The sequence below is a fragment of the Gasterosteus aculeatus genome, chromosome 21, assembly GCF_964276395.1.
Source record: "Gasterosteus aculeatus chromosome 21, fGasAcu3.hap1.1, whole genome shotgun sequence".
Taxonomy (NCBI): domain Eukaryota; kingdom Metazoa; phylum Chordata; class Actinopteri; order Perciformes; family Gasterosteidae; genus Gasterosteus; species Gasterosteus aculeatus.
In genome coordinates, this window is record NC_135708.1 from 968,652 (window position 1) to 991,545 (window position 22,894).

Genomic DNA, 22,894 nt, shown 5'->3' on the forward strand with positions numbered 1-22,894 from the left:
CGCACACCACAGGTCAGTGACCCCGTGAACTCACACTAGTGACTTTCTCAGAAATGACATGCGTTTTCTACTCTCATGCAGACTTTGGTTAAAGTGAAGTTACTTACAATAAACAGGAACCTTTTGGGATCTGAAACGCGTTGCAGGGAAATAATCACATTCTGCTTTTGATCACTGGTTTCCTCCCTTTAAGTTAAACCTACATCACTGCATAAGCAAGTACTGCTCAGACATGGTTGTCCTGAAGTCTTTGCAAGTTGTGTTACATAGAAATGAACTGACAGTAATTGCTGCCTAAAAGGAAGGAAACCAATTAAAGTGTTACCGTGTAAAAACCTCCACTGTTACATTACAGGTCATTTAGCAGATGCTTTTATCCAAAGCCACTTACAATAAGAGCGTTTCAACCATAAGGACACAAACTCAGAAGAACAAAGTGCAATTTCATCAAATAAGCCGCTTTACAACTTGCTGTAGATAAGAACCATTATAAGTACAATGTAAGTGCTACAGTTAGTTAGTGTGTTAGTGGAGGTAGAGTCTGAAGAGGTGTGTCTTTAGTCTGAAGATGTGAAGGCTCTCTGTGGTCTTGATGTCTTCAGAGACCTCCTTCCACCATTTAGGAGCAGGACAGCAAAGAGTGGAGATCTAGTCGAGTGTTTTGCTCTCAGTGAGGAGGAACAAGCAGTTTATCACATGCAGAGCGGAGAGTGCGGGTCGGGATGTCGGGTTGGACCAGGTCCTGGATGTAAGCTGGACTCCATCCATTCACAGCACGGTACGTGAGCACTATGTTTAGAACTGGATGGGCCACTGGTACCAGTGAAGAGAGCGGAGGAGTGGAGGAGTGAGGGAGAACTTAGGAAGGTTAAAGAGCAGTGGAGCTGCTGCATTGTGGATGAGCTGCAGAGGTGGAATGGTGGTAGCAGGAGACCTGCAGGAGAGAGTTACAGTAGTCCAGGAGGGAGACGACAAGAGCCTGAATCAGTACCTTCTGAGTGAGAAGAGGACGTGTCCTCCTGATGTTGTAGAGCGTATCTACAGGATGGTGTTGTCAGTGATGGTGGGAGTCAGGGAGAGTCGGCTGTCGAGTGTCACGCCGAGGTTCCTAGCAGTCAAAGTGGGCGTTAACACGGAGTTGCCAAAGTTGAAAGTCAAGTCCTGGGTCGGAGAGTCTTTTCAGTAATGGGGCAGCCGGGACTCGAACCACCAACCTTGCGGTTCCCAGCACACCCGCTCTACCCCCCTGCGCCACGACGACTCCACTATGCTTCTTTAAAATAACAACAATGTCCTAATTGAATAAAAGTTGTATTATTATAATTGAAAATGTCTCAATTACCTTTCCGCTGTTATATTGTGCTTTCAATTCTCTTGTTTGGAAACAAGTGTCAACTCTTAGTATAAAATCAATCCGTCAGATGGTCTTGGAGAAGATAAAGTGTCCAACACAGGATGACGACGAAGACAGTGACGTCTCTTTGGAGGATACATGTCGGACCACAGGATTCCTTCGCTCATTTTTTGAGAATGTAAATGAATAGAACCTTTTGAAAGGTCTCCATAGGTTATTTAGCGGATACTCTACTTTTCTTTTTAACTATGAAGTCTGAACATCTCAAAGCACAAATGAACCTTTTTCCCCAATTAAAGTCCTTCTCTGCAGTAAAGTAAATATTGTCTTTTCTGTTTAGCATCTGTCAGCATCCTTGGGAAACTCCTACGGTTGTGGATAGGATGGAATGTGCTCCCCAGACACCAGCTGGATATCAGCGTGGTGGAGAGCCACTTCTCCACTTCCTCCACCTGCTTCCACCAGCTGAAGCTTCCAGTACAAAGACTACTGCCACTCTGAAATGGACCTTTGTGCTGCTACTTGTAGGACACTGTGTTTGGGTTGGTCTAAGGACACTGTCCATCAAGATAACACTTTGTATGTGCACTTTAGAGCTGCAATGAATAGTCGACTAAATCGACTACGTCGATTGTGAAAAATTGTCGACGTGGATTTTTAACGTCGGCGTGTCATATATTTTATGTCAGAGCTGCCGGTCATTTTCATTCAGCATTGCAATGCACTACCAAAAGTGCAGGGGGCAGTATGGCTTACATTGTCTATATGCACCAAGGCGTAGACATACTTACACCAAGGCAAAGAAGAAGAACGATTTTGAATCACGGCGTAACAGAGCTCGACCGAGAGCTTCAAAAGTCTGGGAATATTTTACCAGCAAACAAAATAAAAAAGTATTTGAGTAAAAATCTGCAAAATGGAATTAGCATTTCATTCCAGCACCACGGCAACGCATGAGCATTTGAAACGGAGGCCTCCTGGAGCCACCACGTCTTCTCCTGCTGATGGGTAATTTAACTACCTAAGTAACGTTAGCCTTGTTAACTTATCCTAAGGTTCACGCTTACATGTTGGAAAACAGATCGTCTCATGGAGGATGCTTGCTAACGCGACTTCAGTTATGTTACGTGCCATGTAGTGAATTATCAGAGTAGCCTCGTTCGTTCTGAATAGTTAACCTCCTCCACTTAGCATTCTTCAAACTAAATATTGTGGAAAAATAGTAATTTCATATCAACACAATTACGAGAGATCTACTCTAGCATTATACAAAACTGTGATACTATATCCTACAACGTGATAATTAAAGCTTTGTGGTGTTTTCTCTTTCTCTTTTAGCACTAAGCAAAGGCGCGTGGACGAGTTTGTCCTGAAGAGGCGCTCATGCGCCCCTCAGATGGCAGGAGTCTTGACGGAGAGCATCCTCAACATGCTTGTCAATGACATGAAACCTCTATCAATGGTAGAGGATGAGGGCTTTATGCAGATGGTCAACACATTTCATCCAGGTTACACCTTACCTTCCAGAACTAATTTTACAAAGCTCATGGAGCAAAAGTATGAAACTTCACTTGCCAAGGTTAAAGATGCTCTGAAAGCAACTGAGAACAAGATTGCCCTCACAACTGATGCTTGGACCAGTGTAGCCACAGAGGCATATCTTGGCATCGCATGTCACTTTATAAGTGATGGCTGGGAGCTCACTAGCTTCTGCCTCACCACCATGCCACTTGAAGAGAGGCACACTGGACCCAACAATGCTGCATGGGTTGAGCAGGCTGTGGAACGATTTGAGATCCCTACAAGCAAAATCGTGGCGGTAGTTCACGACAATGGCTCCAATGTTGTGCTGGCTGCAAACATCTTGCAAGAAAAAAATGGGTGGGTGTCTGTCCGCTGCGCAGGCCACACTTCGCAATTAGTAATAAAACCCACAGATCAGCAAAGCACTTGGAGCTTCAAGAAGTCTCGTTGAGCACTTTAAAAGAAGTGAACTGGCTGCAAGCAACCTAAAATTGAAGCAAAAACAAATGGGGACTCCTGAACACAAACTTGTCCAAGATGTCAGTACCAGGTGGAACAGCACCTATCACATGACTAGTCGCCTACTGGAACAGAGGTGGCCAGTCACTGCAGCCCTTTCTGACCCGGCCACACAGAGAGGGAAACAATACCTGGACCTCAAAAGCGATCAGTGGACCCTTCTCCAAGAACTGGCCCAAGCTCTCCAGGCCTTTGAATGTGCCACTGTGTACTTGAGTGGTGAGAGTTATGTGACAGTCTCTGCACTGCCTCCTCTGGTCAAAGGGCTTCTGAAGTCCACCCACACTTCTTATGAGACCTGTGCAGGCCTTCCAGGCAGCTGCTTCAAAGGAAACCACTGCACGGTGGTCAGGAGAGGTCACCATCACCGATGACAAACAGAGCAAACAGATCATTGCAGCCGCACTTGACCCACAATTTCTACAACTGAAATTCCTGACACCAGAGGAGAGGTTCAGTGTTCAAAACAAGGTACAAGCTCTGGCACTACAGCACATGGATAGGAGTACTGGGAACCAAGATGCCACAGCATCAGCTGAAAAGGGATCTCCAAATAGGAGGACTGTTTCAGTACTGGATTCACTGCTTGGATCAGACTCCACAGACTGTGACAATGACGACAGTGAAGAGGACGCGCACAACCAAAAGATCCGTAATGAGGTGCTGATGTATTTTGGAGAGCAGCCTCTGTCAAAGACAGAAAGTCCCCTGTCTTGGTGGAAGTCGAATGAGATTAGATTAGATTCAACTTTATTGTCATTGCACAGGGTACAAGTACCGAGGCAACGAAATGCAGTTTAACATCCAACCAGAAGTGCAAAATAGCAAAAAGTTCAGAGTATGTGCACATGTAAAGTGTAATAAGTGAATAGATAGATATGTACAGTAAGAAATAGTTATGCATAATGAACAGTAAGAAATGGATATGCAATAACAGTCAAATGTTCAGTGGCTGGCGGAGGGTGTGGCAGTCAAGCCAGGGTGGAGGGGGAGAATGAGGCAAGGTTTCCAGCTCTGGCATCACTAGCCAAATCATTCTTGTGCATTCCAGCTACGTCTACTCCCTCTGAGCGGCTCTTCTCAGCAGCTGGGAACATCGCCTCCAAGAAGAGAGCCAGCCTCAGTCCAGAGCACGTCAATATGCTCACCTGTTACATTGCAATTTGAAACGTGTATGAATGGTGTGTTCCCCTGAAGTCATTTGGATTTACTTTTAAACCCTTACTTGCACTTTAATTGTCGGGAAGGATGGACAATTTTTTTTAGTTTTGGACTTTGAATGTTAGAGTTATTTTGCACTTGCAGAGGCTTGATTGTTATTTTGAGTTACTTTTAAAACTTTATTTGCACTTTACTTTTAAAAGCATATTTGCACTTTACTTTGTATTACTATTTTGTTTATTTATAATGATGTTTACACAACTTGTTACTCAAATACATTTGAATTCAAATTTCTACATTGAAGTCAATATTTCTTTGGGGGGTAAATAATCATTAGATTAGTCGATTAATCGGAAAAATAGTCGATTACCAAAATAATCGTTAGTTGCAGCCCTAATGTCGGTATTGTGAAACCTTCAGTTTCAATCACTGAATGAAGCCTGACGCATGAGGGACAAGAATCACGACTCTTGATCAGCGCGTTTGTGAGAGATCTGCGGTCTTCAGTTCATTTACTTATTTTTGTGTAGGTAATATGTTTCAACTTAAATTACCTTTACAAGTAGTTGTGTCCCGTTGTTTTCATTTGTCCAGTTATTGACGTGTCTGATGCTCAACCAGATATTTGAATATATTAGAATATGTGTTTTTATGTCGTGTTTGAGCAGTTTTGGCCGCCCGAGCCAGTAGCAGGTTCATGAGTCTCTGAGAAGTGTCTGAGGCCTTGCGCAGCCAAAAGGCATCAGGTGGGACAGAAGCAGAGACGTCAGAAGCTCTGGACGTAAGAGGGACCTGCCAGTGTCCCTTCAGCAGGTCCAGCGTTGTGACGTAGGTAGCTGCACCCATACGGTCTGCACCGTCCTCCATACGAGGCCACGGAAACGGCTCTGCTACGTGACGGCCTTCACTTACGTTGGTCTGTGCAGAAACGCGGGGAACCATCCGACTCGGGTCAATGGGCCCAAACACGAGGTTTATGTTAGTGGTAAAGTTCAGTCACACGTGACTCAATGACATATAAGGCTGAACAAATAGAACTACATGCATTCATTCACCCTCAACAGCTCAATCAGTTTAGATCAGAAATAGTTCTCATGGAGAAAAACCGACGCACAGCAGTGACGTTGCACGCGCCCAGTTTATTGTGTTAATAGCCGACACATTGAACCCAGACAGCAAGGGGGGACCTGCAGTAAGACATGAGATGTTAGCTCTCAGCTCAGGGAAGCACTTTGAAATGTGTCATTTGGGTAAAATGTTTTACTTTGGCAGCAGTGAAGCACTTTAAACATTTGTCATTAGATTTTAATATACAGTATAATTGTGCTTCAACTATAACCTGTATTATTCACCGACACCTCATGCTTGTTTTAAATGATTTACATAGTATATATATATGAATGAATATGGCGCGTGATCAACAAATGACCGTGACATTGTGGCGTTAAAGGCGGCGCGAGGGAGAACGTGTGTGCGGCTGAATGAAGACGCACCAGTCAGCTGGTAGACGGTCCGTCTGGAGCCGCGCGTCACATCTCCCACCTGCTGGAGGTCATAGTTCTCAATGTGGACAAACTGACTACAGACGAGTCGCTCAAACAACTGACTCGCTGCCTGAAAAGTCCCAACGTCACATCACGTGGATTAAATATAACGTTGTATTATTTCCCTCTGGCGTCGCTGCCTGTTGCTGAGGTGAAATGCATTCTGGGATATTTGGCGCTCACAAGAGCGGACGAGCCTGCCGCGATGCATTGTGGGTGAAATGGGCGGGGCGAGTCACATCCGGGTAGTATGACCGTTCTCGGCCAGATGCGGACTTCCTGTGAGACTCTGAGGACAGAAACTGCAGAACAACACGAGCTTTCACGTCAGACGCCACAAAAGTCTCCAGTGAAACCAGATAAGGTCGCTGGTCGCTGTGACAAGAAGACACCGACAGGGTTCATGACGTCACTGCACCAAACGACCAGGGAGCCTGCGCATGCGCACACCTCAAGAAGTCAACATGACTTCCACTCTTCATGAGAAAGAGGCGGTTTCACGTCTCACACATAAAGCAGGAAGTGAAGCGGCTCGGGGACTTTCCTCACTGCAGAAACAGCAGATTAAATCCATAATTCCCGTGAGAAGCGGCAGAGGTAAGACGTGTGTGTGTGTGTGTGTGTGTGTGTGTGTGTGTGTGTGTGTGTGTGTGTGTGTGTGTGTGTGTGTGTGTGTGTGTGTGTGTGTGTGTGTGTGTGTGTGTGTCTCTGCTGGCTCGCTGTGTGTTTCACAGTAACTCTGCAGGCTTTGTCTCACTCAATGATTCATAATCCACCGATTCGCTGCTGTTCTTTGGCTCCAACGTCCGCGAGCTTCAAGCACCGACAAAATGTCCCACTCGGTCCAAAGGTTGTGGACAAACCTGCACGTCATATGTGACTCTTCCCCACCAGCTAAAGGTGTGTTTGGAGTATTTTAATGTGGAGTCCAGCTTATAGTAGTCAGGACTCTGCCGAATACAAAAAAGATAATGCGTTGATGTATTTTATCATGATATATACCCTAAATAATGGTATTCGGTACTGGTTCTGGTCCGGTTTTACGTCCACATGTCGAGCCCACCATCACGTGTTTTGGTTTGTGAGATTAAACGTTCTTCTCTTTCCTCACATCTGTTTAAAAAGGTCGTGTTTATCAAAGTTGAAATGTGAACATGGTGGAAAGAAAGTGTGGATTCATAGTTCTCACAGTGCCGACGTTTCCTGAAAGCAACACAGTTGAGGACACGCCCCTCACTTGATGCCACGCCCTCTAAGCAGATCAGGGCCAGAAGTCAGAGACAAAGCAGACGTCCTCTTTTACCCAGTAGTGATGGGAATTACGCCTCTTTTTAGAGAACCGGCTCTTTCGGCTCCCAAATGGCTCTTCTGATTTTTTGGTGCTTAAATTAATTTATCACCAACAATAATGTAAAATTATGCGCAATATGAATTACTAAGGGCGGCACGGTGGCGTGGTGGTTAGCACTGTTGCCTCACAGCAAGAAGGTCCTGGGTTCGATTCCGCCCAGTGGCCTTTCTGTGTGGAGTCTGCATGTTCTCCCCGTGTCTGCGTGGGTTCTCTCCGGGTTCCTCCCACAGTCCAAAGACATGCTCTGGGGATCAGGTTCATTGGGGACTTTAAATTGCCCGTAGATGTGTGAATGTGAGTGTGAATGGTTGTGTGTCTCTGTGTTGCCCTGCGATTGGCTGGCGACCAGTCCAGGATGTACCCTGTCTATCGCCCGAAGTTGGCTGGGATGGACTCCAGCCCCCCGCGACCCCGTGTGCAGGATAAGCGATTTGACGATGGATGGATGAATTACTAATAAAAAAATAAATAAAAAAAAACACTGTCAATTTTTTTTATATAAATACACTATTATTTATTCACTCTACAGAGTGATAAAAAAATAAATTAGTGCAAAAACAAACGTTTAATTATTTACAAATGAACTTAACTAACTTTTAATTATTTTAAACTTTTTAATACTTAACAAATTTAAAGTGAAACAACATACAGAAGCTTACAGAATCACACAACAAAATATAAATTAAATGTGTAAAACAAAAAGAAAAAACAATCAGCATGCAGAGTTTTGTCCTTCAGCGAAGATTTACATTGAGGCCAAGTGGCTCCGCTTTGAGGGGCTGATCCTGTTTCTTCTCTCTGAAATTATCTGCCCTGTTTTGGAGAAGATAGAGATTTTAGTCTTGCAGACTCTACATTCTGCATTAGATAGATCAGTGTCATTGACATGTGTCCAGATTTTGCTGCGTTTCCTGTTGACACTCACTTTTGTAACTTTTTCATGTTGTCATCCTGCATGCTGAGTTTTAGTAGCCTATATAGTGATTTAACATAAATAACGTCCTGATGGACCGCTGCCTCCTGCCAAAGGAAAGCGCTTAAAAGAAACACAACATTTATAGGATGAGAATTTAAAATGACGTCTCTTGACACGTTGTCTCAAGACAACAACACAAAGTGTCCCATGAGAGTTTTAGTGTTGAGGTGAATGAGCTCTGTGTGTTTGTCCTGATGAAGATAATAACGTGTGAGCTCTCCCAGCAGGTTGGTGTGAAGGTGTGAAGGTGTGGACTCTGCTATGAATCAGGCTGAGGACCCAGAGGACGGAGTCCCTCCCTCTGAAGCTCCTCTGTGTGGGGAACATGACAGACAGACCAAAGCTCAGAGGTGAGAGGACCATCTCCAACTGTCCTCCACTCGTCTCCATGTCCCAACGTCTCTGACTCACTGACTCTGCTTCTACATGTGTGACCAGGACCCATCAGAGACCAGGACCTGGACCTGGACCCAGCTGTGTGTCCATGAAGAGTAACCAGTCTATGGATCCTCCTATATACTTCAAAGATGTTGGTCCCTCTGTTGATGCAAGGTGAGGGTCTCAGGCTGATGATGAGGTGTTTCTACCAGACTCTCTGGTGGAGGTTCTGGGTTTCTTGCTCCAGGGCCCTTCAGCAGTGTCCAGTGAGGGAGGGAGAGCTCCATGGAGGACTTGGTGAGACCTGTTGGGACTAAACCAAACTGACTGGTGAAGAAAACAGTGAGCTGAAAGACTGAGCTGTTGATTGTCAGTGGGACCAGCAGGACCAGTAGACCTAAACCACTACAGGGAGTCATGTGGTCCACATCCAGACCTCACGTCATGGACCTTTACCTTGTTTGGGTCTCTGTGAGGACGGACACCATGTGAGCTGATGCTTCATGATTAGATGATGATGTGATGATGTAATCTCAGTTTTTCTTTCAGTTCACATCAGCAGAGAGGAAAGTCTCCTGAACCCAGATGTTTGTCCATGAAGAGTGATCATTCTATGGGTCGATGGATTGACTTCAACAATGGACGCCGTTCTTATGACCCAGAGTAAGTTCTTAAACAGATGAAGAACTGTTCTGATCCTCAGTTTTGAATTACATAAATGTTTTTTCAGTGTTTAACATGTTGTTTCCATGACGATCCATCATGACAGAACTCATTATCTTCATCTAACTGGTCTGTGTGTGTTTAAGTGTGAATCATTAACTGTAAACATCCTCAGATGTAAACACAATGTGAGCTAGTTCCTCCACATCAGGATCAGCAGAGGTCACATCTGGAGACAGCTGCAGCTTTCTGGAGACAGATGACTGGGACTGAACATGTGATTAGAATAAACTCAGTGCTCTGTGGACCAGCTGACGTGGTCACTGGACTCCATGCAGAGGTTTGGACAAAGTATCGTCAGTAGACTCTGTGAAAAGGACCAAAGACTAGTTTCAGAAGATCTAAGGAGACTTCTAGAGGTCAGGGGACGGACTAAAGAGGTTTGGAGTAGTTCCATAGGACTTTGGACCAGATGCAGAGGTCTGCAGACGTTGTTTTTATGACCCACAGTAAGAACTAAAACCAGATGAAACTGATGACTAACTGTCACTCAACTAATAAACTGTCTGTCATCATCGACAGTTTTCAGCATCTGGTTTCCATCGTGATCAATTATGACAGAAGCCAATATCTTTACCTAATGTTGTATTGGTGTTGATGGTCCAAACACCATGTGAGCTGATGGTTCATGTTCCTCCACAGAGAAGACCAGGAGAGCTCAGAGGTTCCCACAGGTCCGTCTGCCCAGCAGCATCAAACACACCTGGACTCCATCTTCATGGTGTGTACATGTACAACTACTTTAACATCTCTCAGTTCACCATCATCTCCATGCTGCACTTTGTAGACCAGGGGATTGTCCGTCTGTCCAACATGGACCTGATGGTGGCTTCCATGTTCTAGTTGGTGTCATTCATAGAATGTTCTGTTCCAGCTGCTGGAGGAGAACATCCTCACTTTTGTGAAGAACGAGCTGAAGAAGATCCAGAAGGTAGTGAGTTCAGATTACCCAGAATGCTTAGAGAAAGAGGATGAGGAGGAGCTGGATGAAGAGCAGAGGAGGAGCAGAGAGGCCTTTGTGAAGATCTCAGTGCACTTCCTGAGGAGAATGAAGCAGGAGGAGCTGGCTGAGCGTCTGCAGAGCAGTAAGAGGATTTCTCTACAGACTTACCATGCTGATAAATGAGACCTTCACTAATGTCTCCAGAGACGGACAGAATATATTCATAGTCATTCTCTGAGGAAAGACATGTTTAAATCTATTCTGTGACTCATGGATCTTCTTTGTTGTCTTCATTCAGGACTTCCTGGTGCAGTTTGTCAGCGTGAACTCAAATCCAACCTGAAGAAGAAGTTCCAGTGTGTGTTTGAGGGGATCGCTAAAGCAGGAAACCCAACCCTTCTGAATGAGATCTACACAGATCTCTACATCACAGAGGGAAGGACTGCAGAGGTCAATGAAGAACATGAGGTCAGACAGATTGAAACAGCATCCAGGAGACCAGCCAGACCAGAAACAACAATCAGACGAGAAGACCTCCTCAAAGCCTCAGCTGGAGGAGAGGAACCAATCAGAACAGTGATGACTAAGGGAGTGGCTGGCATTGGGAAAACAGTCTTAACACAGAAGTTCACTCTGGACTGGGCTGAAGACAAAGACCACCAGGACATACAGTTCACATTTCCATTCACCTTCAGAGAGCTGAATGTGCTGAGAGGGAAGAAGTTCAGCTTGGTGGGACTTGTTCATCACTTCTTCAGTGAAACCAGAGCAGCAGGAATCTGCAGGTTTGAAGATTTCCAGGTTGTGTTCATCTTTGACGGTCTGGATGAGTGTCGATTTCCTCTGGACTTCCACAACAATGAGATCCTGACTAATGTCACAGAGTCGGCCTCAGTGGACGTGCTCCTCACAAACCTCATCAGGGGGAAGCTGCTTCCCTCTGCTCGCCTCTGGATAACCACACGACCTGCAGCAGCCAATCAGATCCCTCCTGAGTGTGTTGGCATGGTGACAGAGGTCAGAGGGTTCACTGACCCCCAGAAGGAGGAGTACTTCAGGAAGAGGTTCAGAGATGAGGAGCAGGCCAGCAAGATCATCTCTCATATCAAGACCTCACGAAGCCTCCACATCATGTGCCACATCCCAGTCTTCTGCTGGATCACTGCTACAGTTCTGGAGGAGGTGTTGAAGACCAGAGAGGGAGGAGAGCTGCCCAAGACCCTGACTGAGATGTACATCCACTTCCTGGTGGTCCAGTCCAAAGTGAAGAAGGCCAAGTACGATGGAGGAGCTGAGACGGATCCAGTGTGGAGTCCAGAGAGCAGGAAGATGATCGAGTCTCTGGGAAAACTGGCCTTTGATCAGCTGCAGAAAGGCAACCTGATCTTCTATGAATCCGACCTGACAGAGTGTGGCATCGAAATCAGAGCAGCCTCAGTGTACTCAGGAGTGTTCACTCAGATCTTCAGAGAGGAGAGAGGACTGTACCAAGACAAGGTCTTCTGCTTCGTCCATCTGAGTGTTCAGGAGTTTCTGGCTGCTCTTCATGTCCATCTGACCTTCTTCAGCTCTGGTGTCAATCTGCTGTCAGAAGAACAAACCACCTCCCGGGTGTCTAAACGCTTTAAACCCAATCCTGACCCAAAGCGTCTCTACCAGAGTGCTGTGGACGAGGCCTTACAGAGTCCTAATGGACACCTGGACTTGTTCCTCCGCTTCCTCCTGGGTCTTTCCCTTGAGACCAATCAGACTCTCCTACGAGGTCTGCTGACAGAGACAGGAAGTCGCTCACAGACCAGTCAGGAGACAGTCCAGTACATCAAGAAGAGGATCAGTGAGGATGTGTCTCCAGAGAAAAGCATCAATCTGTTCCACTGTCTGAATGAACTGAATGATGGTTCTCTAGTGGAGGAGATCCAACAGTCCCTTAGATCAGGACGTCTCTCTACAGAAGAACTGTCTCCTGCTCAGTGGTCAGCTCTGGTCTTCATCTTACTGTCATCAGAAGAAGATCTGGAGGTGTTTGACCTGAAGAAATACTCTGCTTCAGAGGAGGCTCTTCTGAGGCTGCTGCCAGTGGTCAAAGCCTCCAACAAAGTTGTGTAAGTACAGAGAGAGTTAGATTCCTACATCAGAACTTAAACATGCTGCCATCTTTTATACTTACTGCTTCTTCTTCATCCCTCTCTTCAGACTGAGTGGCTGTAACCTCTCAGAGAGAAGCTGTGACGCTCTGTCCTCAGTTCTCAGCTCCCAGTCCTCTAGTCTGAGAGAGCTGGATCTGAGTAACAACCACCTGCAGGATTCAGGAGTGAAGCTGCTTTCTGCTGGAGTGAAGAGTCCACATTGTGACCTGGAGACTCTCAGGTAAGATTAAGTTAGTTTGTCTTCAATGATGCGTGTAGGGAACTCTGGAACCAGAGGATCTAATCTTCGAGACAAAACATGGTCTATTTTCAAGCTGATGTGATGGACACACATCACGAGAACCTTGTAGACAAGACATATTTACCACATAGTAGCTTGAAAATAGACCGTCTGAAACACAATGTTCTTTCACGATAAAACATCACATGTTCATCCTGTTGTTCCTGTTATTCAGGCTTTATGATGTCCTGTTTCATATAATGAATGAATGAAAAGCAGAGGTGGGAAGAGACTGAAGATTTTAATGTGTGTCTCTACAGTGATGATCTGCTGAGTGATGGTTGATTATTTCTGATTTGATGAAGATTCATTCCACATTTACACTCACTTTGTTCTCTTTCTTTCTATGGAAGGAGTCAGAAGGAGGATAGAGAAGCCTAACTTTGAATTTAACTAATAAACAACAATAAATATCCCTGCCTCATCCTGATATTAATACCACAGTAATTCCTGTAAACAGTAGAGCACAATAAACCTTGTTCTATGTAGAAAAAAAATAATTGTAAACACTTTCACTGAACATGTTTTTTCATGTTCTAACTGATCGTATTTTAGTCCGAACTCATCATCAAAGGATTCAATATGAATACAAATGTTATTTTTCTTGTTTATTGTTGTCTCTTCAGACTGAGTGGTTGTAACCTCTCAGAGAGAAGCTGTGACGCTCTGTCCTCGGTTCTCAGCTCCCAGTCCTCTAGTCTGAGAGAGCTGGATCTGAGTAACAACCACCTGCAGGATTCAGGAGTGAAGCTGCTTTCTGCTGGAGTGAAGAGTCCACATTGTGACCTGGAGACTCTCAGGTAAGATTAAGTTAGTTTGTCTTCAATGATGCGTGTAGGGAACTCTGGAACCAGAGGATCTAATCTTGGAGACAAAACATTGTCTATTTTTAGTCCTTTTTGTGAATTAATATCTGTGTTTCCATCACATCACGAGAACCTTGTAGACAAGACATATTTACCACATAGTAGCTTGAAAATAGACCGTCTGAAACAAGATCTGCTGAGTGATGGTTGATTATTTCTGATTTGATGAAGATTCATTCCACATTTACACTCACTTTGTTCTCTTTCTTTCTATGGAAGGAGTCAGAAGGAGGATAGAGAAGCCTAACTTTGAATTTAACTAATAAACAACAATAAATATCCCTGCCTCATTCTGATATTAATACCACAGTAATTCCTGTAAACAGTGGAGCACAATAAACCTTGTTCTATGTAGAAAAAAAATAATTGTAAACACTTTCACTGAACATGTTTTTTCATGTTCTAACTGATCGGATTTTAGTCCAAACTCATCATCAGAGGATTCAATATGAATACAAATGTTTTTTTTCTTGTTTATTGTTGTCTCTTCAGACTGAGTGTCTGTAACCTGTCAGAGAGAAGCTGTGATGCTCTGTCCTCGGTTCTCAGCTCCCAGTCCTCTAGTCTGAGAGAGCTGGATCTGAGTAACAACCACCTGCAGGATTCAGGAGTGAAGAAGCTGCTGTCTGCTGGACTGAAGAGTCCACACTGTGAACTGGAGACTCTCAGGTCAGGATTCAATTAAAGTCCACTTGGTGTCTTTATTTACATCCATGGTACATTTCTGACTATCATAAGATTCTTTCTGCTTCCATAATTTAAATCAAATATGTATTTTCCAACTATTTCCATAAAATGTGTTTATTTTCAATATAATGTAAATAATTGACATTATAGAGTTAGTAGTAATGTTATCAGAGTGTTGATGTACATTAGTGGGAGTTTAGTTGTGACTGGAAACCAGTCAGTAACCATGCTAATGTGACCCCTCTGTACCTGATAGTATCTCAGTACTGCAGTGACCTTCCAGCCCTCACAGCTCCCTCAGATCATGTGACATGTGTCTTATTCTGTGTGTCTGCAGGCTGTCAGGCTGTCTGATCACAGAGGAAGGCTGTGCTTCCCTGGCCTCAGCTCTGAGCTCCAACCCCTCCCATCTGAGAGAGCTGGACCTGAGCTACAATCATCCAGGAGACTCAGGAGTGAAGCTGCTGTCTGCTGGACTGGAGGATCCTCAGTGGAGACTGGAGACTCTCAGGTATGAAGAAGCTGCAGCCACAGACCATCAGTCTGGTAGAGGAGGTAGAGCTGAAAACCTTTTCTCTGTTCCACTGTCAGCCTGGTTAATAAGACCCTGACACACCAAGCTGACCTCAAACTACCAGAGACTCATCAAACTGTTTGTGTCCCACATGAGACCATCGACACAGACAGAAGTAGTGAGGAACAGTAGCCAGGATGAGCCTGAACATGGAGGAAGGTGATGAAAGCCTTGTTTCTCTGGAGCTTTGTCTCCACGTTATTAGAGAGGACAGTGTCTCCTGACACGTTGGCGGCATCATGGTGGGTTGATATGAGTCAACGTGGTCACGCTGCAGGTTTGTGGGCTCTTAAGAACTCAAACAACACTTGGATGTTTAGATGCTGGTCCTCTGCCTCCAGTGTGTGTTTGTCCTTTAATCCAGACATTATTATTAAGAGACAAACAGTCAGAGAAACAATCTGTTCAAAGCGTCTTGATGGATCATCACAGGAGGAACGTTTGGTGTTTTAAAGGAGTTCAGCTTCACCTGCTTTTGGTGCTTTGCATTGAGAGACGGTTCCCTGGATGATAAGAGTGGACTTGTTGAAGCTACAGGTGACAGTCGGCCACAGACGCTCAGTGAAGAACCAACAGCTGATGGTGGACCTGGAATTAGTATCAACTATATCGTAGAAATGAACAGAACATACCAAAAAAAACATCCAGATAAATGTTGCCATCCGGATGGAGTGAATGTGATTGTGGTTGGATGAGAAGTGTTGGGAGCGGCTAGGGGGTCGTATTAGGTTACTAGCAAATGAGGATCTAACTTATGGACATTAATAGAATTATTAATAATCACTGAGATACTTCTCAGAATGAATAAATAACGGGGCACCACCCTGAGCTAACAGGGACCAATAACCAATACTATAAATCAAGTCTCATAATTGATATTCGCTCCTTGAGAGTGAAGATGTTGGAAGGAGTTAAGTTCGAGCACCGGGGATGTATGTCAACGGTCACCACCATATAAATGCACAAGTACACACAGGAAAACGGTTCTTTAAAGTATAACAGGGTTTATTAACTCACAGGAACACCGATCAAGATCACCTATAACTGCAACCAACAATCCCCATAACACTTATTTTAAACCTGCTCACCAAACAAGCAATCAAAACCAGAGTGTGTGTGTGTGTGTGTGTGTGTGTGTGTGAGCACAGAGGGGGTGAGAGAGAGAGAGAGGGGGGAGGCGAGGGGGGTGCAGGGAAGGAACGGCGGTGCGGTTGCGCGCAACAACAAGCGGAGTGCCGGTTATCACACTAGGGGGCGAGCGAGAGCAGCGGGGCGGAAGTGAGACCGTTAAATCAAACCACCGAGGAAGACGGGAACTTTAAACAGTGTAATACGACTACTGGACGCGAGGGGCGAGCGAGAGCGAAATGCAGGAAGTGTTCCACGTATTAAAGCAGGGGGTCCAAACTTTTTTCACTGAGGGCCACAGACAGAAAAATATGTGAAAGGTTGAGCCGCTCACTAAAGTTAAGGTATATCACCTCTAGTGTATTAACAGTAATACAAATCAATCAATCAAATGTAGGTAAATTATGCTTGATAATTGAATAAACTTAAAGAAAAAAAATTGCATAAATCACATCTCTCCATTGATGGGTTTTCATTTTTTTTACAAAAAGGGTTGGCAGCTCATCCTCAGATTGCTTCTTCGTCAGGATGGGGACCCCCTTCACAGCCCTGTATAAAGAGGGAAGGCTTTATTTAACCTACTTATGCAAATCATTCATCAGCTAACGTGTTTTAGAAAATGTTATCAACTTTAATTGACTGCATTTATGAAGTAATTGGGCTTTTGAACACATGAATACTGTGTAATATATTTGAACTCGCCTACAATGGGAACAGTGTTGCACTTAATGGGAGCAGTGATGCTGCTCTGGACTGAAGGACGGCTGGCAGGTCACGAGTAAGTTTGCTGGTTGAGATGTGAAGGACATCACAGAGATGGCTGTCGCTCATTTTGGTTCTCAATCTGCTTTTGTTCAGAGTTCACAGAGAAAATGTTTGCTCGCATATGTATGTTGTGCCAAACAGACTGGTCATTCTTTTTGCGTGGCGTCGCATCAGAGGAAACTTGGCCTTTTCCAAGCTCCGGTAGAAGTCGGGTAGGGAGAGGAGCTGCATCTCGATGAGTTCTAATTGCAGACTCTCTTCCACTTCTTCTGCATCCAGCAGGAAGGGAGTTGAGAACAGCTTGATTTCTTTCTCAATGACAGAAACATCTTGGAAGCGCTGATTGAATTGTGTCCTAAGAGTTGTGATCACAGAAACATATTTCCCCTTTTTAGCAGAGAGGTCGGCCTTTGGATGAGCACGTTTGATTTCGGACAGCGTAGGGAAGTGCGCAAGGTTGAAGTTGCGTAGTTGTGTCTCAAAAAGACGAAGCTTCGCACAGAAAGTTGTGGTACAAGCTGGTCTTTGCCTTGTAGGCTCTTGTTCAGTGAGTTCAGATGACCAGTAAGATCAACTAGAAAGGCAATAAGGGAATAAAACCGCTTCAGCACGGAGCCGCGACTAAGCCAGCGCACGTCACAATGATAGAGTACGTCCCCGTATTCAGCATCGACATCAGATAGGAAAGCTTAATTCTCTGTGGTAGAGCCCTCGTGCTCGAATTATGTTGACAGTTTTCACAACTGTGGTCATCACATCGCCAAGCTGGACTGTCTTGGCACAGAGAGCTTCTTGGTGGATGATACAGTGCAATTTTACAGCCTCGCCTCCACTCTCTGGCACCTTGGCGCACACCATAGATGCCATTCCTTTGGGCTCGCCTGTCATAGCGGGAGCCCCGTCCGTTGCAACTCCACACAGCTCGTCCCATTTAAGTTCCATCTTGTCAATTGCACCTGACGCGGCTTCAAAAATGTCCTCACCCGTTGTTGTGCCCTTTAGACTCCGAAGATCAAGCAGCTCCTCCGTGATGCAAAAGTTATCGTCAACTCCCCGCAAAGAAATGAACAGTTGTGCGGCGTCTGTTGCATCTTTCATCACATGCAATCGAGTAAAAGTCAAAAGCACAAGCTTTATGTGACACTTGATTCTGTATGTTAGCTGACAAGTCTTCCATTCAACGCACAATTGTGTTTGTGGACATGCTCACGTTGTTGAATTCCTGCATCTTTTCCGGGCACATTATTCCAGCGACTTTAATGAGCCACTGTTTAACCAAGTCACCGTCTGAGAAAGCTTTCCCGCGGCGCGCTATGAGTTGAGCTACCTCATAGCTAGCTATTGTAGCGTTTTCTTGTGTGTTGTTAGCAGGGTAAAAGTACTGTTGTTGAGCCTGCAGGTTAGCTGCCATGTGCTGGACTTTGTCCTCTCGCTCAGCAGCAGTGTAGGACGTGAAGGTCGGATGCTTGGTTTCGTGGTGTCGTCGTACATTGGACTCTTTCATCACTGCAACCGTTTCATTGCAAATCTCAGATCTCAGTTGGTATTTAGCGACATGGACCCTCCTCCTCCTCCTCATGCAGATTCCATGTAACGTTACATGAGGACCTTCATGACCATGAGTTTGTTGTTTTCTACCTTTATGGAGAATCTGCCACAACACAGCGACTTGCAAGTAGCGCAGCGCCTTAAATAAAGTCACGTGTGTCTTTATGCGGCTTTAGAAATGAACACAAAGGGATTCTGTATTTGCTCATAAAGTCTGAAAAACGGCTTATTTGGCCGATGTTTTGATAAGCGACCGAAGCCAGTTCAGTGTTTCCATCATTATAACAGGGGTGCCCCCCCATGAAGTAGTACAACGGGGAGACACTGCAGTCCACCTGATCAATGGGACAACGTGGACGTCCTCCGACTCGCCTCATTCAGCCTCACTGGAAAATGGCTTCTGCTTTTATGTGTTACAGTTGTGTGATAAAGTGTTTGCTGCCTTCCTGATTCCTCATTTCTTTCATGTTCAGGCATGAAAATCCCTCACTTTTTTGGGGGGGGGTATGGCAGCAAATCACTGCCAAAATTCCAAAGCGCAAATCAGGTTGATGCGCGTAAATCAAACATCCGCGAGCAAATAAATAAATAAATATCTCTCGTGAGACGGACTTTTGAACGTGACCTTCGTTGCTCGCGAGGAGAATCTCTGCTCGCGCTCGAAGGAGTTTTCTACGCGCTCGCTGTTGTTCTTTCTGACAGTAAGGGGGCGGAGCCAGTCACATGGTCTCTACACCTGATTGGTTACAAACCCCGTCTTTGGATTGGCTGGAGTGATGCATTCACACAACTATAGAAGCCCATTTCCGCACTGAAGAAAGGGGATAGAAAGTCTAAATTATGAGATAAAACGTTGTGAAAACACAAACGCCACCTTTATGTAACCGTAGTGGAGCGTAGATGACAACCAGCTACAAGCATCGTTTACCATCATTACCGGCACATTAAGACCGATGCGTCCAGCTGAAGACATTCAGTCACTTGAATATCCAGAAGAATATGGAAGAGATTCCACTGACAAGTGCTACAGGCGGAATATGTGGGGGGGCGGTTACAGGCCAGTGACTTTCTATTCAGAATGTTGGTCCCTGGGACAAAACCAGCTGAAAACCCCTAGAGGGGAAACATCCTTCTCCCCTTTTTCACCCGTGACCCGTTTTCATGCCTGCATGTCACACTTAAATGTTTCAGATCATCAAACTAATGTAAATATTAGACACAGATAACGCAAGTAAACACAAAATGCAGTTTTTATCATTAAGGGGAGAAAAGAATCCAAACCTAAATGGCCCTGTGTGAAAAAGTGATGAAAACATAAATGAAGTGAGGTTCATCACATCTTTGGAAAGCCCAGTTCCATTTCTCCAGCCACAGCCGTTCTCAATCTAGAAATCACTTAAATAGGAGCTGCCTGACAAAGTGAAGTAGACCACAAGATCCTCACAAGCGAGACATCAGGCTGCGATCCAAAGACATTCAGGAACAAATGAGGAACAAAGTCATTGAGATCCATCAGTGTGGAAAAGGTGACAAAGCCATTTGTAAAGTTTTGGGACTCCAGCGAACCACAGGGAGAGACATTGTCCACAAATGGGGACAACATGGAAACATGCACATTGTGTGAATACTGAATGGTCTGTATCTGCTTTATCTTTATGAAACAGTTTAATGTGAATGTTCCTTTGCACACGTCCCATGAAGCTTGATCTGTAGCATGACGTCATTTCTCCCGTTTGAATTCACATCTGGTGAAAGTACAGTGACAGGTCCATTTCTTATTTGTTATCCATTCATCTTCTTCATGAATATATTCCAGCACCTCGTCGCTGTGAGACGCCTGACTGACAGTCTGTGGTCGTCTGTAAGTAGTGGTAGAAGAAGAAGAGGTGCTCCATGTGGACATGAAGGACAAAGCTGTGTGTGAGAGTGATGTAATGTCCATGTCTCCATGCTGCTCTGACCCCCCTCCTCCTTTCAGGGTGGAGCCTGATGGAGTCCGATGGTTGAGACCAGGTCTGAGGAAGTGTAAGTGTGCTTTGATTCATGAAGATTCAACCATCTTCACACTGTGACATCACTCATTCACCTCTGTGACGTCATCATCAACGTGTCAGTAGATGAACACATGATTAATAACTGCAGCTGTATTGTGTCTTGTTCTCTCATCAGATTCCTGTGAACTCACAATCGACACAAACACAGTAAACAAACACCTCAAACTGTCTGACAACAACAGGAAGGTGACACGTGTGGAGTATCAGTCATATCCTGATCATCCAGACAGATTTGACTACTATCATCAGCTGCTGTGTAGAACTGGTCTGACTGGTCGCTGTTACTGGGAGGTCGAGTGGAGAGGAGGAGTTTATGTATCAGTGAGTTACAGAGGAATCAGGAGGAAAGGAAACAGTAGAGACTGTTTGTTTGGATTCAATGATCAGTCCTGGAGTCTGATCTGCTCTGATAGAGGTTACTATGTCTGTCACAATGAGACAGTAACACCCATCACCTCCTCCTCCTCCTCCTCCTCCTCCTCTGGTAGAGTAGCAGTGTATGTGGACTGTCCTGCTGGCTCTCTGTCCTTCTACAGAGTCTCCTCTGACACACTGATCCACCTCCACACCTTCAGCACCACATTCACTGAACCTCTTTATCCTGGGTTCAGGTTCTGGTTCAGTCCTGGTTCCTCAGTGTCTCTGCGTCCTCTTCAGGAGGGAGAGTCTCCTCCTGGTGGAGAACCTTCCTCTCTGCTCACCACATAGTTCAGTCTGTACAGCTGATGGTGGTTCATGTGGGTGTAGATGCAGGTGGAGCAGGTGAGGGGTACCTGAGCTGGTCTGGACTCTGGGGGGTCCACAGCTCTCTGGGACTCAGATGGAAGTGTGAAAGAGCTCAGCTTAATGCTGCTGTGCTCCTTCAATCAATAGATGATCATTTAGATATTGGCTCCTAATTAGGCTTTAATCTTCATCTTTATGTGTTCAAGAAGACATTTTATAAGACGCTCTTTCATCTGTCCCCCCATATGAGACAAATGTGTCCTTATGTGTGTGTGCGCTTCATCAGCAATAATAAAAACAAGGTGAAGAAGGAAAATATGAACGTGTAATTCTTTTTGAGCCCATTTTAACTTCAAATCTTTCTAAATCTGTTGAGTGAAATCAAATCTAATTTCACATAATCAGGTTTGTTTTGAACAAGAAGCTTTTTAATGGTTCAGCAAACCTCTCAAGGAAATATTGAATATGCGTTACTTGTGTTTTTATTCCCTATAATGTCATTTACAACATTTACTCCATGTGTTACTTTAACAGAAATAGAATTGTTTGGCTCTAATGTTAATAAATGACTTTTATTGGAAACAACTGTACATGTTTAAACATGCCATCAAATAAAGATTAAATATATATATATATATATATATATATAAATAAAAGTGATCAAATCTGCTGGGTGGAAAATATACATACAGCAACATGAATTAGCAGTTTTGGTGCCTTAGAACGTTGTGTCAATGCAATGAGCTTCATGGCCTCTTAACCTCTTGTGAGTGCTTATGAGTGACTACAGCTGGTGACTCTGAGGCATTTAAATAGAGCTCATCGGATACAAACACCCACAAACGCTACAATGGGAAAGTCAAAGGAGCTCAGCATGGATCTGACAAAGCGAATCATCGACTTGAACAAGTCTGGAAAGTGACTTGGAGCCATTTCAAAGCAGCTGCAGGTCCCAAGAGCAACAGTGCAAACAGTAGTTTGTAAGTATAAAGTGCACGACGCTGTTTTGTCACCATCAGGAAGAAAACACAAGCTATCACCTGCTGCTGAGAGAACATTGGTCAGGAGGGGGAAGAGTCAACAGAGAACCACCAAAATGCAGATCTGCCAAGAAGTAGAAGCTGCTGGAACACAGTGTCCATGTCCACAGTCGTGTTTGGCATCTCCATGGACGGAGAGGCTGCCGTGCAGGAAGGAAGCTCTTGCTCCAAAAGCGCCACCTTAAGGCTCGACTGAAGTTTGCTGCTGATTGTTAGGGATTTAAGCCAGAAGTGCACCCCTAGTCAGGGAATTATAGTACGTGTAATAATGTTTAGTGTTAGAATTATAGTTTGTGTGTTATTAGATATTAGTTATTACATTAACATGTTAGATGAAGTGAATGCAATTTCAATCAAACACAATTCATAGTCATTTAAATCATATAAACACTGTACACATTAACATTCTGTCACAATGTGATGTTAAAACCTGGGGACGGATGCCAATTGCCGTTCTTTATGGATTTCTCCCAATTTTATCCCCAAAGAGGGTTTTTTGGGAGTTTTTTCTCCTGTCAGGTAATAAAATGAACAACTTAATGTAAGGCAGCCGACTGAGGCAAATGTCTTGAGAATTGAACCACATGAACTGTTTTAGATCTTATG

The 22,894-nt window shown here is 44.6% G+C and overlaps 2 long non-coding RNA genes and 1 pseudogene across 3 annotated transcripts in view; 2 read left to right on the top strand and 1 right to left on the bottom strand.

Moving 5' to 3' along the window:
- Positions 1-1,694: 1,694 nt before the first annotated feature.
- Positions 1,695-4,854, top strand: LOC144390383 (uncharacterized). Its single transcript, XR_013454418.1, has 2 exons — positions 1,695-2,362; positions 2,693-4,854. It is a non-coding gene; the product is annotated as an uncharacterized LOC144390383 (long non-coding RNA).
- Positions 4,855-8,421: 3,567 nt separating this feature from the next.
- LOC144390329 (NACHT, LRR and PYD domains-containing protein 3-like) lies at positions 8,422-21,564 on the top strand (annotated as a pseudogene). Its single transcript, XR_013454351.1, has 13 exons — positions 8,422-8,779; positions 8,868-8,981; positions 9,357-9,470; positions 10,173-10,251; positions 10,405-10,615; positions 10,772-12,575; positions 12,667-12,840; positions 13,527-13,700; positions 14,259-14,435; positions 14,791-14,964; positions 20,447-20,493; positions 20,638-20,847; positions 21,146-21,564. The product of XR_013454351.1 is annotated as an NACHT, LRR and PYD domains-containing protein 3-like (transcript).
- The window catches only part of LOC144390398 (uncharacterized), a 158,659-nt gene continuing 156,401 nt past the window's right edge, over positions 20,637-22,894 (bottom strand). Inside the window, exon 2 of the long non-coding RNA XR_013454436.1 lies at positions 20,637-20,977. This is a non-coding gene — a long non-coding RNA (uncharacterized LOC144390398). The remainder of the gene's footprint in view (positions 20,978-22,894) is intronic.